The sequence below is a fragment of the Crinia signifera genome, chromosome 2, assembly GCF_055691185.1.
Source record: "Crinia signifera chromosome 2, ASM5569118v1, whole genome shotgun sequence".
NCBI classification, from domain to species: Eukaryota; Metazoa; Chordata; class Amphibia; order Anura; family Myobatrachidae; genus Crinia; species Crinia signifera.
The window spans coordinates 30,961,222-30,977,871 of record NC_139218.1 but is presented as its reverse complement, the minus strand read 5'-3'; the positions used below and the strand labels follow the sequence as shown (position 1 = coordinate 30,977,871).

Genomic DNA, 16,650 nt, shown 5'->3' with positions numbered 1-16,650 from the left:
ATTCCATGCCATCAGTTATGCTTACTGTATGCTGCATCAGCTATGGGAACTGCAGTACGCTATTGTTATGAATTGATTTGCTTAGGGGACTCAGTGCTCCACCTGACCACTGTACATTACACAGCCTATTTTCCAGAGCTTGTATTGTACTGTACTGTACAGATGGAGCCACAGAGCCGTTCACCGCAAATGAGATGCATGAGCGTCCTAATCTGGATGAATGGCACTGCTCCATCTGTTTTACTCTGGCGGGCCGGCAAAATGAACAAATAACCCCCAGTGTGTATGCACCCTATCATTTGTCCAGGAGTAATAGGGTCACACTGGCTGTCGCCTGGCTGTGCCAGCTGTGCGACATGACGGCTGCACGTTCAATTTATCTTACTGCATGTCCGACCTCCGAATCCGGTCCGATGCGTACAGTCCCGCTCATCGGATCGGATGTCTTACACATGCGATTGGGGCTGATTCCACGCGATTTCTAGTCCCGATTTGCCAGAATCAGGGAAAATCGGGCCCAAATCACATAGGCCCTTATTCGCAGATGTAACATGTATAGAGAGAGTTAGATTTGTGTGAGTTATTTTGTTTCTGTGCAGGATAAATACTGGTTGCATTACTGTTACATTGCAATTTATATTTCAGTTTCAACACAACCCAACCAAATCTAACTCTCTCTGCACATGTTACATCTGCCCCCCCCCCCCTGCAGTGCACATGGTTTTGCCCATTTTGAGAACAAATTTGCACTGCGATCAGATCTGAATAAGGAGGATAGTGTATGGTTGCCTTTACACTCATTTACATGATTTGTGTCAAGCCTCTATTTAATAGGAATTTTCTTTTACTCATTTAAAGGTTAAGCAAACAATCTTTTATAGAACAAAACATTTCCACTCCATTATCTTTAAAGAAATCAAATCTCAGTTGATGACTTTGTAGCAATGACCTAATTTTTGGGGAATGAATTCATTTATGATTTTAGTAATGATCCGTCAATTTAGGAAAGATTGTCAGGTAGCATTTTGCATTTATTTAAATGTAGTGGGTGTAATTAATTCAATTTAAATAATAAATCCCAAAAGGATTATTCATTAGCTATGAAATAACACATATAAACTAAATTATTGTAACTTCTATCACAATGAACTAATACTGCAAACTCATTGCAGAGAGGTGATGTCCTGTTCTGGTCATCTTATTCTTAATCCATATTGAGATATGGAGCAAAATGTAATAGGGTGCGATATTTTTAGACAGCTAAACAATTGCACCGATTTGTCCCAAAATTTGCCCATGTTATATGCTATGAATTATTAGACAAAGTCAGATATCATTTGCGATTTCTGGCAATTTTTAGTAACACGATTTATTTTAGACATGTGCGGTTTTTTAGTAACGTGATTTTTTTTTTGTAATGGGAGTGTATGTATTATTGTTATAATTAAAAGAAAAAAGGTCGTCAGCGCTGAGCGGAGTCTCCTTGATGGAGGTCTGTGGGAGTCACTGTGACGGACTCCCGTCATTCCGTCAGATGTTCTGGTGATACGGAGAACCAGATTTGAACTAGAGATGCTGAGAACCGTACTGAAAACAGTGACACTAAGAACCGGACTGGTACTGGTGTGATTGGGAACCGGACTGAAATCGGTGATAATGAGAAATGGACTGGTACTGGTGAGAAAGGAGTGTTAGAACACTAGAACACAGGCTTGAGCAACACAATGCTGGCTAAGAGCGACATATCATGACAACCAGCCAGCTCTCTAATTATAAGGGCTGCGGATTGGCTGGAGTCAGGTGTCCAAAAGACTGGTTCACATTGGTGGTGCACTAGTGGACATGGAAAGGATGCTACAATCATTCATGTTGTCTTCCATAAACGTCCAGGCCTTTATGTGTTGCCGCCAAGCTCACCAGAGCATTCTTTTTTTTTTGTACCAAATTGTTTATTTGGCCAGTTTATCTCTCAAGGAATTGTTTGGGGGTTTTCAGCATAGGGATAGCCTGTATGGATTCCATTGAGAGTTCATTTGAGCACATGCTGTGGGCTCACAGCAACAGCTCCCAATAAGCCGGCTTGGGATCATTTGGTCTACAGCATGATGGTCGACAGTCATAAGGTTAACACCATTAGGTCGATATGGGAAAGGTCGACATGAGTCTAGGTCGACATGGGAAAAGGTCGACATGGTTCTAGGTCAAAAGGTCATTAGTTCGACAGGCCGTTAGTTCGACAGGTCATTAGTTCGATAATGTCTAGGTCGACAGTCAAAAGGTCGACATGGGGTTTTTCACTGTTTTTTTACCTGAATGTCAACACCATCGACATGGACACAGTTTAAAGTGCACCGCATCCCCTCACATCGCTCCCTGCACTCGCGCGGGGCCTCGCTATACTATTTTATTCTCCCACCACGCCCTAGTGCATGGTAGGGCATGAAATACCGCCTGTCAGCACATGTCGGCTCAAAAAACAGTGAAAACCCCATGTCGATCTTATGACTGTCGACCTAGACACTGTCGAACTAATGACATTTCGACCTAGAACCATGTCGACCTTGTCCCATGTTGACCTTAACCCATTTCCACATTTTCCCATGTCGACCAATGGTGTCGACCTAATGACTGCCGACCATCATGCTGTAGACCAAATGACTGCATCCCAATAAGCCTCACCGTTCTGTTAAACTGGAACAGTTGGGAGGTACGGTAAAGCTGTCCAGTATTTGTGGGTTACATGCAGAAGCAGCCATTATTTACCATGCATGCAAATAAAATACTATCTATGAATGCAATTGAAAATCGAGTTATGGTTATTCTCTGAGTTATAGTTTATGCTAAATCTAAATCTGATTGGGCTTGGGAAAGCAAAATGGTAAAATCTGATGCGCCCCACTGCCTGGGCCAAGTGGTCGCTAATTTTTCTTGTGTCTCACGTCCTGGACCAATAGGGGACTCCCTCTTGCTATCAGTAACCGCCCGTTCCTGACTCCACCCACTGTTCTCTGGGTAGGTGTTTTACTGACACCACCAGGCACCCGCTCAAGGGGTTTGCATATGCGGACTGGATCACACCCAGTGGTTCTACTCAGGCTCGTACCACTTGACACCACTTTATGAGTAATTTAAGAAAAACATAAGGTTAAAACACGTAACATTTTTGAAATAAAAGTTTCCATTAAAATATATGAGAAGGCAGAAAGGACATTGCAGATTTGACTCTTTCCACCCTGCTCAGTACCGTCAGAGAATATTTACAAGGCGGGTTCCGCCTTGTAAACAATTAAGCTAATTTATGGATAATTAATAAGTATGACAAGGCACCACATTTTCTACAGCTTGTTCCCGTCCATACATTACAAGATGCAGTTCATATTGTTTTATTGTGTGTTTTTGAGTTTCAAAAGCTCCACAGCGAAGCCGCTGTGGAAATGTTGGGCTATAAAGTATTTAGATAATCGCTATCAAAAATTGTCATTGTTTTAGGCAAAAGCAATCTATTCCACATTCCCTCTGCAAAAAAAATAAAAAATAAGTAAATTCCAAAACAATGTATCTTGCTTTTACCTAATGCAACTGTTTGTGTTGTGTTGAATTTATTTATTGGTATCTTTACTTGTCTGACTAAAGCGGTCAGGGTGTTGCTGATACAGCGCACAGCGCTGGTAGAGACAGGAGCTGTGAACATGGGGCATAAATTTCTTTGTTCCCGTTAGCAGCGATGACATTTGCATAAATATCACAAGGTCGTGACCTACACGGTTTTTATCTTTCAGGAAGAAAATGAGTTTCCCTCCAGTGCTATAAATACAGAGGTGTTTTATTAGACGAGAGTTTAGGATATAAAGTTTGTAGCCTACACTGTGTTTTAATCTTTCAAAAAATAGATGAGTTTAGCCTAAACTCTATAAATATGGAAGCATAGGGGTTATATCGTTAGATAAAATATTTAACAAAAAAATGACGTGACTGAATGCAGCGCAATGAGCTGACACTGTATTATGGATGGGTGCACTACAACTAAACATTATATACATTTGTATTTATTAACACCTAGCGGAGACTTTTTTTTCACGTTCGTACGGAATGGATTTTGGAACATTTGAACATCTGAAGAGCAAAAACTTACACAAATTCAGAAAATGGGCGTGGCCGGGTAAATGGGATGTGGCCACAGCCCATTGCCTTTAATTTACAGTGGGCAGTTGGAGACTCAAAAAAAAAGTACGGGCTATTAAAGAAAAACAGTACAGTACCTGCCAAAAAGGTACAGTTGGAGGGTATGACATTTTTGGCTGGTCGCCTTCCAGTGTCACTATTCGTCGTTTTTCTGTTGTGTGAATACAAAAATTATTTCTTCAGAAGACTTTGGGCCTTAGGAGCTGATCACAGGGCCGCAAATTCACAGCCCTGGCGATTTTTGGGCCGTGCATTATGCACATGCCCGAGCCCTCCGTGCAGCTACAGCCAGCGACGGCCTGTGATCGCAGGCAATACGCTGGCTGATTGACAGTAGGCTGGCGCCTGCGGGCGGCACTCCAGCGTTTTCTGGAAGTGCTGCACAAAAACGCAGATGGGCCCGACCTTTGGAAGGGAGATCCGCTGATGTCAGCAGCGGCCTCTATCTCCCCATGGCCATCGCAGTGCCGAGTAAGTATTGACTTACGCACAGGGCTGGATTAAGGGCCTAAAGTGAGTGGAGGTGGAGGCGATGCCAATTGCTGTGTGGAAAATAGAGAAGCAATTTTAATATGATATGATTTATGGCCAACGGGAGTCTGTCTGGTGTCTATCATCCTGTCATGATGATAGGCCTATTTTTATGCGGCGGCCTGGAGCTCCAGTTCCATCTGCCCCATTAATAATCCGGCCCTGCTTACGCAGATGCTTGGCATGGGGGCAGGGGGGGCGGGGGGAGTCCATTTGATGGTCAGTGGATTTCCCCCTCTTCACAAGGCTGCAAAGCCATTCGCAGCCATGCACAGGGGCATTTGGGGGGCGGAAACATGGCATTTTCTGCATGTGTCTGAAAAAACACAGACGTGCCCAGGAATTATTAAGGGTTTCCGGCGACCGGGGCAAGGCAGTCATTTGGTCCCCCCCCCTTGACTTGGGGGGGGGTACCAAATGACTGCTTTGCCCCTGGCGCCGGAGGCTGAGGGAACCCTGCGCCCACATACCTGTTGTGCAGTGGGGTCCGGGGACGGGCAGCGGGTCCGAGGACGGGCAGCGGGGGTTCCGGTCCGGGCAGTGGGGTCCAGGGACGGGCAGCCGGTCCGAGGACGGGCAGCGGGGGTTCCGGTCCGGGCAGCGGGGTCCAGGGACGGGCAGCGCTGCGGCGGCTTTCACTTGTAGCAAGCTACGCTATTTGCCTGGCGGCGGGAAGCGCTGCTGATTTTGAAAAGACTTGCCGGATGCTGATTGGCTGAGAGAATTCAGCCAATCAGCGTCCGGCGAGTCTTTCCAAAATCTGTTTCCCGCGGGGCAAATAGCATAGCTTGCTTCCAGCTGGAGATACGCCCGTCCCCGGACCCTGCTGCCTGTCCCCGGACCCCCGCTACCTGGCCCCGACAGCATCCCCCCCCAATGCAGTGCCTGGTGGGCTCACCAATTCTCAGTCACAGATTAGTGACAGCCTCAGACCTACTTACATTTGTGTAGACGGCAAAGCTCTTCGATGTTCCAGGATTTGCGAATGGATCTGTGAACAGATTGCGATCTGTGAAGCATTTGCAATTTGCATGAGGAGTTTTTCTTTCAGTCTGGGCAACATCTCATTTTAATGATCCAACTTGAGTTAGCCCCATAATGCGGTCCCACGTGGGGGGGGTCTGTGAAAATTGAGGTGCATCGCTCCCATTCAGGAGAAGAGGGGGGAGGCAGGGAGCTCCGTCCTTGCACAGAGATTTCCTGGCCTCTGCGATAGGCATTTGTCCATCACCATGGAGGCTACAAGACCCACAACAGTGTATGAGTACCTTCTCCTGCATCACCATAAAGCACTCCAGCCACTGTGTGTGGTATTCTCTGTGTGCGGTATTCAGAGTGCACATTTAGGGAGGGAAGGTATAGGGGCGTAACTAGAAATTTTGCACCCTCTTGCCAAAAGAAAAAATTCTGGCACCCCCATATAATTGATAATTGTTTTAACTAAAAGCTCATTGCCGTGGTTTCATGCACATTGCCAGGGGTTTCTTAACCCTGGCAATTTTGCTACCCCAGCCAATGTTTGGATTTTGCGCATGCAGGAATATGCCCATTTGCAAACTCCCTGGAGCGAACGCCTTTGGTGAGTTTCACACTAGCCCGGGCGTTCGCTCAAGAAGGATGGTGGAGAGGGCGGGTGCATGGAACCACTCAGCACCCATACAAATGCTTGGCATTCCCCTGTGCATGCAAATGTATCATGCTTGCTTGAGGTGGGAGATTTGATGTCACATGACATCAGTGCCCGCCCCCAATTAAGCCACCTCTGTCCAGGATAAAAGTTAGAATAGACTTACTTTTATCCATCAGATTTTTCTCCGTACGCATACTCATCCGCTCGCATAGGGATTTGCGCGGCGGGAGGGCGCGTGCGTTTGGTGGGGTGGGATTTACCTGCTCTCTAGGCAGCGAATATATGCAGGTCTGAATCAGCCCCAAAAGTTTGGTAAATACTATTCGCAGTATGAACAACTAGTGAACAACAAGCGCTGTCGGTTTGGATGCATGAAAACGTTTCTCCGCTGACTGGTACTTGTTTCATGAAAGGTCAGGGCACGTACTGAGTAATCGGCTGCCATTTGCTGGCACTAATGAGGTAGCAGTGAAGTGCACAGGACTTGGCGTTGGCACAGCGGGCTCGTTCACTGGAGCTCCAGGGAATGGTTTTGTGAATTTAATGTTCGCATTATTTCCACTAAAATCTCTCAAGCTCCGCTAATGCGAATGGAAACCCACTAAACACACTACATTCATGAAAACAGTATGACCTGGTCAATTTGTTACAGAAATAATGGGCCGCTCTTAGTCCAACTGCCAGTCTTAATTACATTTTTCGTTTCTTTTGTGTTTGCCAGATTAATCATTGGTTATATGAACAGTTAATGATGGCTATAACGAAATAAAAAAAAACAGGAACACTTATTATTTTGCGGACTTATTTAAAAGGGATTATTTGATACGAACCGAAGGGTAATGATTTCCAATTACAATGAGCAAAACATCAGAATTTTGATCGTTTCCATAGTTACTACAAAAAAGTAGCAGATTGTACAAATGACATCATTTTTACTTGGGTTGTATTGTTGTTCCAGCTGAACTCGCTACACGACGGATGGTTTGTTTGAATTTTAATCAAATTTAACGGATTGGCTCAAATAAAGTTAAATCGCAATGAAATAAACTGTATTGTAAATCTTATTACAAAATACTGATTACAGGAAAAAAAAGGTGTTATCTAGCTTTATGCGGCATAATTGTCACAATACACATTTTTTTATGTGAATGTAACAAAAAAAGAGCCTATCCTGGTAAAGAGCTGGTAGCATTGCAATAGACTAATCACAGGTGTTTCCTGTTTTGAGTCCCAGGTAGCCAATGGCCCTGATTGTAATCCATTAATCCCCTGCGCGTTCGCACGGGGGATTAATGGTTGTGCCGTGCGCATGCACAGAATCAGTCCAAATGTTGAGAGTTATGCTCTAAGTATGTGGTGTACAGATGGATAAACAAAGGATTGTCCTGGAATAGGTTCAAAAGTCCACAAATAAAGGGAGAAATTACCTTGCACCGATTATCCTGCTTCCCAGATATCCAATCCATAAATAACACAAAAATGATGGTACTTGTTTCCTAGCACGGCGCCCCCGATATTCAGTCGTATGGCATTGTATCCATTGTATCGCATCGCATTCAGAGGCAGAACTCTGGGAAACAATGGAGTCATCTGCCGCCGGGCTCCTGCTCACAAGGGGGTACCTCTCCTCCCCTGCAAATTTAAAATCATTTATTGAAAGCCTTCCATTTTGCTTGTGTGGCTGACTTCCCCTCCTAGTAGGACCATAGACATCACACTCTCTATTTTAAACATAACACCCATACATACATACATACATAACATACACACACGCATACATACATACATACATACATACATACATGCATACACACATACATACTTACATACATACACACATACATACATACTACTTACACACATGCATACATAAATGCTTACACACTTATACATATATTTAAATAAGGTGTGTGTGTGGGGGGGGGGGGAAACCAATATTTATCTTGCCTCCGGGCAACTGGGGCGAACTTACACCACTGCCCGCATGCGATGCGATGCGATGCAATGCGATTTAAAATTGTATAAGCACCCTAATGGGTTTTTTCAATGTTAAATGGCCCCCTTATATGATTTTAAATTGTATTAGCACCCTAATGGGTGCTAACAATGTTAAATGCACCCCCCACGCCACCCCCACTATCAACGCCAACCCGAAGTGTGGCGAGCATAGCGAGCCTGCGAGGGGCGGCGGTACGCGTCCTCCGACCTTTTCATACCCCCACTATCCACGTCGGCGTGGAGTTGATGTTATATAGTGTGGCAAGCATAGCAAGCCAACGAGCCCGAAGCGTGGCGAGCACAGCGAGCCCCGCGAGGGGCCGCACATAACTTTACATGTATTCCGCGTGCGCTCACCACACTTCGGACTCGGTGCGCTCGCCACACTATCTAAAATCAACTCCACGCCGACGTGGATGGTGGGGGTATGAAAAAGGTCAGAGGACGCGTAACGTCGCCCCTCGCATGCTCGCTGCGCTTGCCACGCATCACCCACATACACCCACAGCGGTGCCAAATCCCCCCCCCCCCAGCACCCACACACTGCCTCCGGCGGCCCCCCACTGCCAGCCAGGCACGCACAATGCAGCCTGCAGAGTGTCCAGCCTAGGACACAGAGGGGCTCGGCACTCTGCAGGCTGCAGTGTGCGCTCCAGACCTGACCGACGGTGGAGGCTGAAGAAGCCGAAGGGCGATGCCGCGTGAAGGTACGTAATTGTAATGGGGAGGCAGGGTGCTGGTAGGCACTGGTGGGGGCAGGGGAGGAGCGCACACACAGGGGGTGTACTGCACACGTGCGGGGGTTGTAGCACTGTGCCGCTGGGGGCCCGGACTGTAGGTCAGTCCCGGGCCCCAACAGTTCTTGTGGCGGCCCTGTTAACATGCGCTTTCACGCATTTTCAGAGTGATTTAGTAAAATCGCTCAGAATATGCCTGAATGTTGCTTAGTGTGTAGGGCCCATAACCCTACTGTGACTATAACTGTGGGTTGGAGCAGATAAGCAGCAGGCAGTCAAAAACTGTATGCTCAGAAAATTAATACAATTAAATAAATTTAATACTACTACGTCCGAGCCCAAATGTGGGGAGGGGAGTCAAATTATATTTATAAACAGACGCCCAGATCTAATAGATGAGATCAACCTTGAGTTGGACACTAGCCAGGGCCGGCGCCACCACTAGGCAAATCTAGGCATTTGCCTAGGGCGCCGGCCACTGGAGGGCGGCATTTTGCCCCCCGTGCCGCAGGGGTACCTGTCCTGCGGCGCTGTGTATTTAAAGCTGGCGGCGGAGGCAGCGGGGGTCCCTGCAGTCAAAAAGAAATAACGAGAGCTATCCGCCAGGCTATGCGGAAGCGTTTCTGTTGTGAAAACACTGTCCGCACGCTGATTGGCTGAGATTCAGCCAATCAGCGTGCGCCGTGCGGACAGTGTTTTCACAACAGAAGCGCTTCCGCATAGCCCAGCGGATAGCGCTCGTTGACTGCAGGGACCCCTCTCTGCCACCGCCGCCAGCTTTAAATACACAGCGCCGCAGGACAGGCGCCCCCACCCCGACTCACCTGGGGCGCTCCGGTGCCTTGCACCGGCACTGACACTAGCACATTGAATATTAATGTTCCGCTGCATAGATAGCGGTTCTTCAGATTAACATTATACTCCATATACTCTTCAATATGAGTTATTTGATTTTAGACTGAGTGCCGGGCAACTTCTGGTTCTCCCCGGAAGTCACCCGGTGGAACGCTTGGTTAATTACTGACGACTTCATGATCCATACTGTTCTCCTACAACAACAACAACGCAGAGCCTATGTTCTGGTGGCTACAATAGAACGGCAATGCGGAATACGCCTTTTCTCTATACGGCTGCATTATCTCTTTTCACCTTTCATTGTCTGGGAGTGCTGACGTTGGGTTCTCTGTGTAGGCAGGCAGGCTGTGCGGGCTATGCTGCATAGATGCTGGAGCAGGGAAACAATGTTTAAAAACAACAATTTTCTGAACTGTGTGTGACCGCGGCACCATAAAGGCTTCATAATGTTCCAATATAACTACGTGTAGATACTTAACTCAGTTTTCTATTCTCCCTTATGGGGCGAGCACAGCGAGCCCACAAGTGAGTCGGGATTCCGATGTCAGGCTAATGACTGTCAGGATCCCGACTGTCGGAACCCTATACCACACCCATAAAACATGCAATGCAGCTATCCAGTAACTTGGTAGGCCAGACCAATACAACCAATGTGTAGCTGGTCCAATGGGATACTGGGGGCGGGGACAAACCTAAAACTCCCCAAAGCCTGATGGACACACCACCTATACGTTATGATAACTCCGCCTAACCACCTCCTCTGCTCCACCTTGAATGTAGATATCTGAGCTTATCCACACTCCGGCATATATTGGTGTAATGCAGGTGACCATGATCTATCCAACCGCTCATTATTTTGTGTATCACACTGCTTCCTGGGTTAGGGCCACTTAACCCTCTGATGTCCAGCGGTGGCAAAAATCACTGGAAAAATATCCGCCACGGCCATTTCCGAGTTTGCACATGCGCACTGCATATGTCCCCAAAGCACAGGCACCATGTTCCCGGAGACCTACGCATGCGCAGTAGACTCTGGCATAATGCCAGAGTTTACTTGCAGTCAGACAGGAGGGAGCCCGTAGTGGAGACTACACGTGGGTCCTCTGCTCTCTTAAAATGCCCCTGTAACAGCCCCTAAAGAAACCTGGGGACTGATGCAATCACGCCTGAGTTTGGTGGCCATGCGGAATGCCAGCCAAACTCGGACTCAATCATTTACAAGGTGTCACGATCTCCGATTCAGAATAGCTAATACCAAGCTAGGGAATTGACTTGACCTGATGCAGAGGTGCGGGATCTTGACCTATGTCATAGGTTTTCACCAGGTTTTCGCCAGTGACCCCTCCAATTGGCATATGGGCTTCGCTGCTATGAACACGCCGGTCGCGGTCCCCTGACCAGATTCCCCACATAGTGCTGGTAACCGCTGGTAGTCCGACAGGGTGAACTCAGGCAATCTCATGGTTGTCATAGCCGGGTCAACACTAGAAGTCAGGAACTGGTACATGGGAGCAAACATGGAAAAGTCAGGTACAAGCCGGGTCATGCATGGGACGTCACAGTAAGCAGTATACCAGAAGCTGGCAGGAGAATGGTCACAGAACTAGCCAAGGTCATACACGAGATATCAAGGATGCAGTACGTAAGGACCCGACAGCAGAATAGTCACTAGGATAGCCGAAGTCATACACTGGAAGTCACTGGACAAGGTACAGGAGGATCAAGTAGGAGAATAGTCAGGAGAATGGCCGGAATCATACACTGGAAACCACGGGTGCAGTACACTGGGAGCCAATGGGAGAATGGTCATTAGGATAGCTGCAATCATACACTGGAACCACAGGATGTCAGACAAAGCACTCGGGATGCTGGAGATGGTTAGTGGACCTATACTCTGGCCGTCTGTCTTTTATAGGCAGCACAAAGAACTGGATTCTCACAGGTGCCTCAATCAGTGAGAGCTGAGCATGTCTCACTCAGGTGCAGCAATCAATCAACAATGCTCAGTTTACTGGGGCATAAAGGGCCCACCAGGGGTAGCGGCCCATGTGTAAGGATGGGGCCAGTCTCCAGAGGGTTGTGTGGACTGGGTTGACTGTAATAGCACTTGATTCCAAAATGAAAATAATGTAATCACCTGCACCTGTAATGGCAACAGGCATTGTTTTTGAAGAATAAATTGCATCTCTTTCTGTATATCCTCAGCGATGTACTCAGTCATAGGAATGTCAAAACAACACTCCTTCCAATCTGATAATTGAGTCATGTTTTATTGTGATTACGAAGTCTGCATTATTGCAAGAATGGACCATATGGATATCTTAAATGTTATTAGGCAGCAGCTGCTCTAAATTCCCAGCTACAAAATATATCACAACTAGGCAACGGAACCTGGTGCGAAAAAACATGCACAGAAATTAAATAAAGTGTTGTGGAATGTTTTCAGTAAAAATACTAGATCCATTTTCCGTTTACAACAAATGCGGGTCTTATAACCTGAGAGCATCTGCACAGACGTGCTATTTATTGGTCATTAAAAAGTCGGTAACCTCACGTTGAACATCGCTATCTTGTAGCATTTGATGATGCCCTATAAAAAATGGGCACTGATGGGCAGTGACGGTAGAGTGTATGCAAGCTGCATTTACAGCCTGTCCTCAAGTTTCACAGTAGCCTCAGGGCATTGAGTGTCTGTTCAGTAGACGGATTGGGTATCTATATAAATAACTCAGTGTTCAGAGTTTTAAAGACAGAGAAATAGAGCTTAGTATGGGAGCTGTCCAATAGACCTGTCCAATGACGGGGTTGCAGGGGGAATGAGTGGAGCAGCAAATTCTAGCCCTAAAAATATTTTTGTAGCACAGAGGTACTTTATAGATGACTTATAATATTCTGTCACAGACTCAGGACACGAATGGTTTCAGAGTTGCTCAGCACCACCATTTTCACATGGACACAATAGGTGCGATTCAGACTCGCTCGCAGGCGTACTTGGGGCGTCACATGACATGTCACATGACATCAGCGCCCACTCCAAATTCTGCCATTCTCCGGCCGAAGTAAAAGTAAAGCCCTGTACACACATCGATTTGCTTTTGATTCAATGTTAGATTAGTTTTTTTATTAGATCTGGCATTAGATCTTTCCATTCGATTTGGCATTAGATCTGTACTTTTGCATTAGATATCGAATTCGATATCAAATTCGATATTCATTCATGGTACATTGTACACATTCGATTTACTAGATCGAATTCGATATTTCCTTGGCTGCACAGTTGATTTTTCTGTTTGATTTTGTGAAAATGGGAGCGCACATCGAAACGAATGCAGATCGAAAGGGACACAAAAACCATTCGATTTCGTTTAGGATTCGATTCGATTTTGCTTTTATAAGCAAAATTAAATCGAAAATCGGGAAAAATCGTTGCATGTATACAGGGCTTAAGTCTAGCCTTCAATCGAAGGGAAGTAAAATCATGAGATAATGAGCGACCTCTCTTTTCCCGGTACCTCACTGCCTTTGAAAATCTCATCAGCTCCGTAGGTTTCCTATACGCTACTGATGTTAAAAATTTATCTCCCAACTTCTGACCTCTCTCTCTCCCTCTGTCCTCACTTGCGCCTCCAATGGTCTGCCTTCCATATTCTCACTAATGTCCTAGAACCAGGTGTTCAGTGAGTTTACTGGCACACAGGCTGGTTGGAGGGGCCCGGTCAGCTACTATGTTGTCCACTTCGCAGCACTGCACCAAAGCGGGCCCCACATATAGTATTCTTTTTGTTGGCCACACTTTGCGATCTGTCCATACCCAGGCTCTTTCCTGATCTCGGAAGCATTTGCCACAACTCAACATAGCCACAAATAAATGTTATATTTTCCCCACTTCAGGGTCCCCTTTCTCTCTCCCCCCTCTCTCTCTCTAGCTGTTGATAGCATCATCTTACCTTCTGTCCCACAAATTAGTGACATCAACGGATTTGCTCCCTCCTACATGCCCCACATTAAGGTAAATTCTGAATCCTACAGCTTCCATCCCATCATTAGAATCCAGCCCTTTCTTTGTCCAGATCAGAATCAAGTTCAAACTCCTTAGCCTTCCTTAAAAGCTTTAAATCACTCTACTTTTCCCTACATTTTCGCCCATGTCTATGTCCACCCAACCTCCTGCAATCTCTGTTCCTCCTCTGATCAATGCTTCTCCCCACTCACTTCCTCTCATGCTTGCCTCCAAGACTTTGGAACTCCCTTGACCAGTTAATCTTTTGATCAGCCTCCCAAATTTTAAATGTACCTTTTTTTTTTTTAAAACATACAAGCCCTATTCTTAAATATAAAAACTAATTCATTTATATTTCCCAGTTCTACCACCAACTGTTGTTCCCTTCTACTTAGTAAGCTTTTATAGAGCCCGCTTCTCTCTGGTTTTTCCTTAGCCCATTCCATGTCATCCATGCATTGTTTCCATGGCATCATCACCTCTTCAGCATCTCTGTCTGCTCATCCATACACTGGACACACAGAGTACAGAAGTCGTTCCCACCCGCAACTCTCGCTTACTGCTGGAAGTTCCCCTACCCATGCCCCAGTCATCTGCCCTACCCAGTCTAGTGTGATATGTACTTATAATATGGCATTTCTCTGTGCGTTTAGTTTAAGATCTTATTTCCTGTAAGGGTGATATCCAATTAGCTGTGTATTTGCCCGGGGCGATCCAATTAGGCCCCAATAACTCAGTACTTAGTGCGGATTATGCTTCAAATGTCTCAATCACCTGAAGCATGATCCCCATTAGCAGCCTGCGGATCCGAGACAACACATGGGTCCGGGAAGTTATCCCATATCTCATGTGTTAAAAAATAAATTGGGTTCTAATTGGATAGCGTGATAGACACCATTAGTCATATATCATGCTGTTAGCCCATTTTATGTCGACATTCCGACCCTGTCGACATTTTTACTCTGCCGACCTATTGCATGTAGATCTTGTTTATGTCAACCTTTTGACCCTATCTACCTAATTGGAGTAGATCTACTGACTGTTTATCTAGACACCGTAGAACGGAACCACTGTGACTGGTGGGTTATTGGCTATTGGGACAAACAGAGCCGATTGCTTCATACAAGGGGGAAATTTACTTACGTGTGAGTGAGAGATGTTGCCTATGGCAACCAGTCATATCTTCTGATCATTTATTTAGCACCTTCCAGAGTATAATAGCTACAATGTAATTGGTTGCTATAATCAACATCTCTCACTTCTAAAAACCCCTAGAGGTTATTTTGGCTGCAGCTCCACTCTTGATCCAATAATCACTGGGGCCAATTCTGACCTGCCCGTAGCATGCGCATGTTCAAACCCCGGGAGCACACGGCTTCGGCGATTTATACACCCGCTGGACTGTTTGCTCCAGGGAAAGGCGGGAAGAGAGCACCCAGCGTTTAATGGGTGTGTCCATAAAACCGCTGGGCATATACCTCTGCAGATGCAGGCGTGTCAATGTCTACTTGGGATAGGCAGCTGAAGTCACATGACGTCAGTGCCCGTCCCAAATTCGTCAGATAGGGGGTGATGAAAACATAGGTCCAGCCTAACATTTCTTAGGGAACAGTGGAGAAATCATTCCACGGTGAGCGACCATCAAATTATTTTTCTCCCATTCAGGTGTGGCGTTTATATATTCAAACATATGCAGTCTAGCGAAGAGGGCTGAATCAGGCCCATTGCAGATGAGGAGGTACATTTACAACAGGAACATTTGCATTGATTTGTATTGGATGTATGGGTTGCAGGGACCCATATTTACTAACATTTAGATATCAATATTGTCTGTAAATGAGCATTTTAGCCCCTAAAACACAAACTCGATTTTAATCGATTTTTTATTTTTCCTGAGATGTTGAATATAACGGAGAGGCCGCCAAGGACTGGGACGTGTTGGTTTGTTCTAGGCAGAGACCTTCAAGGTGACTTTAAATGACTTTAAATAGCCATCTATCCTACAGTAGGCGACATTAGATGTGACGATTCTAGTTAATCAATCCTGACTAAATCAGGAATTATCAGACAATTAGGAAAGAGATTTGCATCAATAAAAAGTATAATAGTCAAATGATTGTTACATTGCGTCAATTATTTCTCTGCCTTAATCCGCCAGAGAACCACTCCGAGGACTTGTCTGACTGATTAGAACCATACATCTGGTGCAGCGACAGTATATAGTGAACTACTTAATAAAAAGAGGTCAAATCCATAGAAAAAATGGGAAAGATAATTTGCAAATATACCTCACGCATAAAAGCATATACATAAAGCAAAACAACATGCAAAAAGGTGCAATTTCATTTTTTTAGAATGAAAAATCTCCCAGAAACACAGACAGGGGAGGATTATGAGGTGACCACAGTTAACGGCAGTGTCTCTATCTGCAGTCGCGCCTGAAAAGCCCTTCCAATGAGGAGCCCGGCCAATCAGGAGCCGAGAAATGTGGCTCCTGATTGGCCGCTAGGTGGCCAATAGAATCATTCAGAGGAGAGGTGCTGAAGATGAAACTTCAGCGTCTCTCCCGTCAGTGCGAGGGTACCGGGACACTTGCGGTTTTTTTTTTCTGAAGACCCGAACTACGGCGGACAGAAGAGGACGTGATCGTTGCCGGAGGACCTTGGTGAGTAGAATTTTCTTCCACAGGTCCTCAAATGGATTTCTACGGATCCTGG

At 45.8% G+C, this 16,650-nt stretch overlaps 1 long non-coding RNA gene across 1 annotated transcript in view; it reads right to left on the bottom strand.

Annotated features, from left to right (window-relative positions):
• Positions 1–5,354, bottom strand: part of LOC146058711 (uncharacterized) — a 104,340-nt gene extending 98,986 nt beyond the window's left edge. Inside the window, exon 1 of the long non-coding RNA XR_014469910.1 lies at positions 5,184–5,354. This is a non-coding gene — a long non-coding RNA (uncharacterized LOC146058711). The remainder of the gene's footprint in view (positions 1–5,183) is intronic.
• Between the last annotated feature and the right edge of the window lie 11,296 nt (positions 5,355–16,650).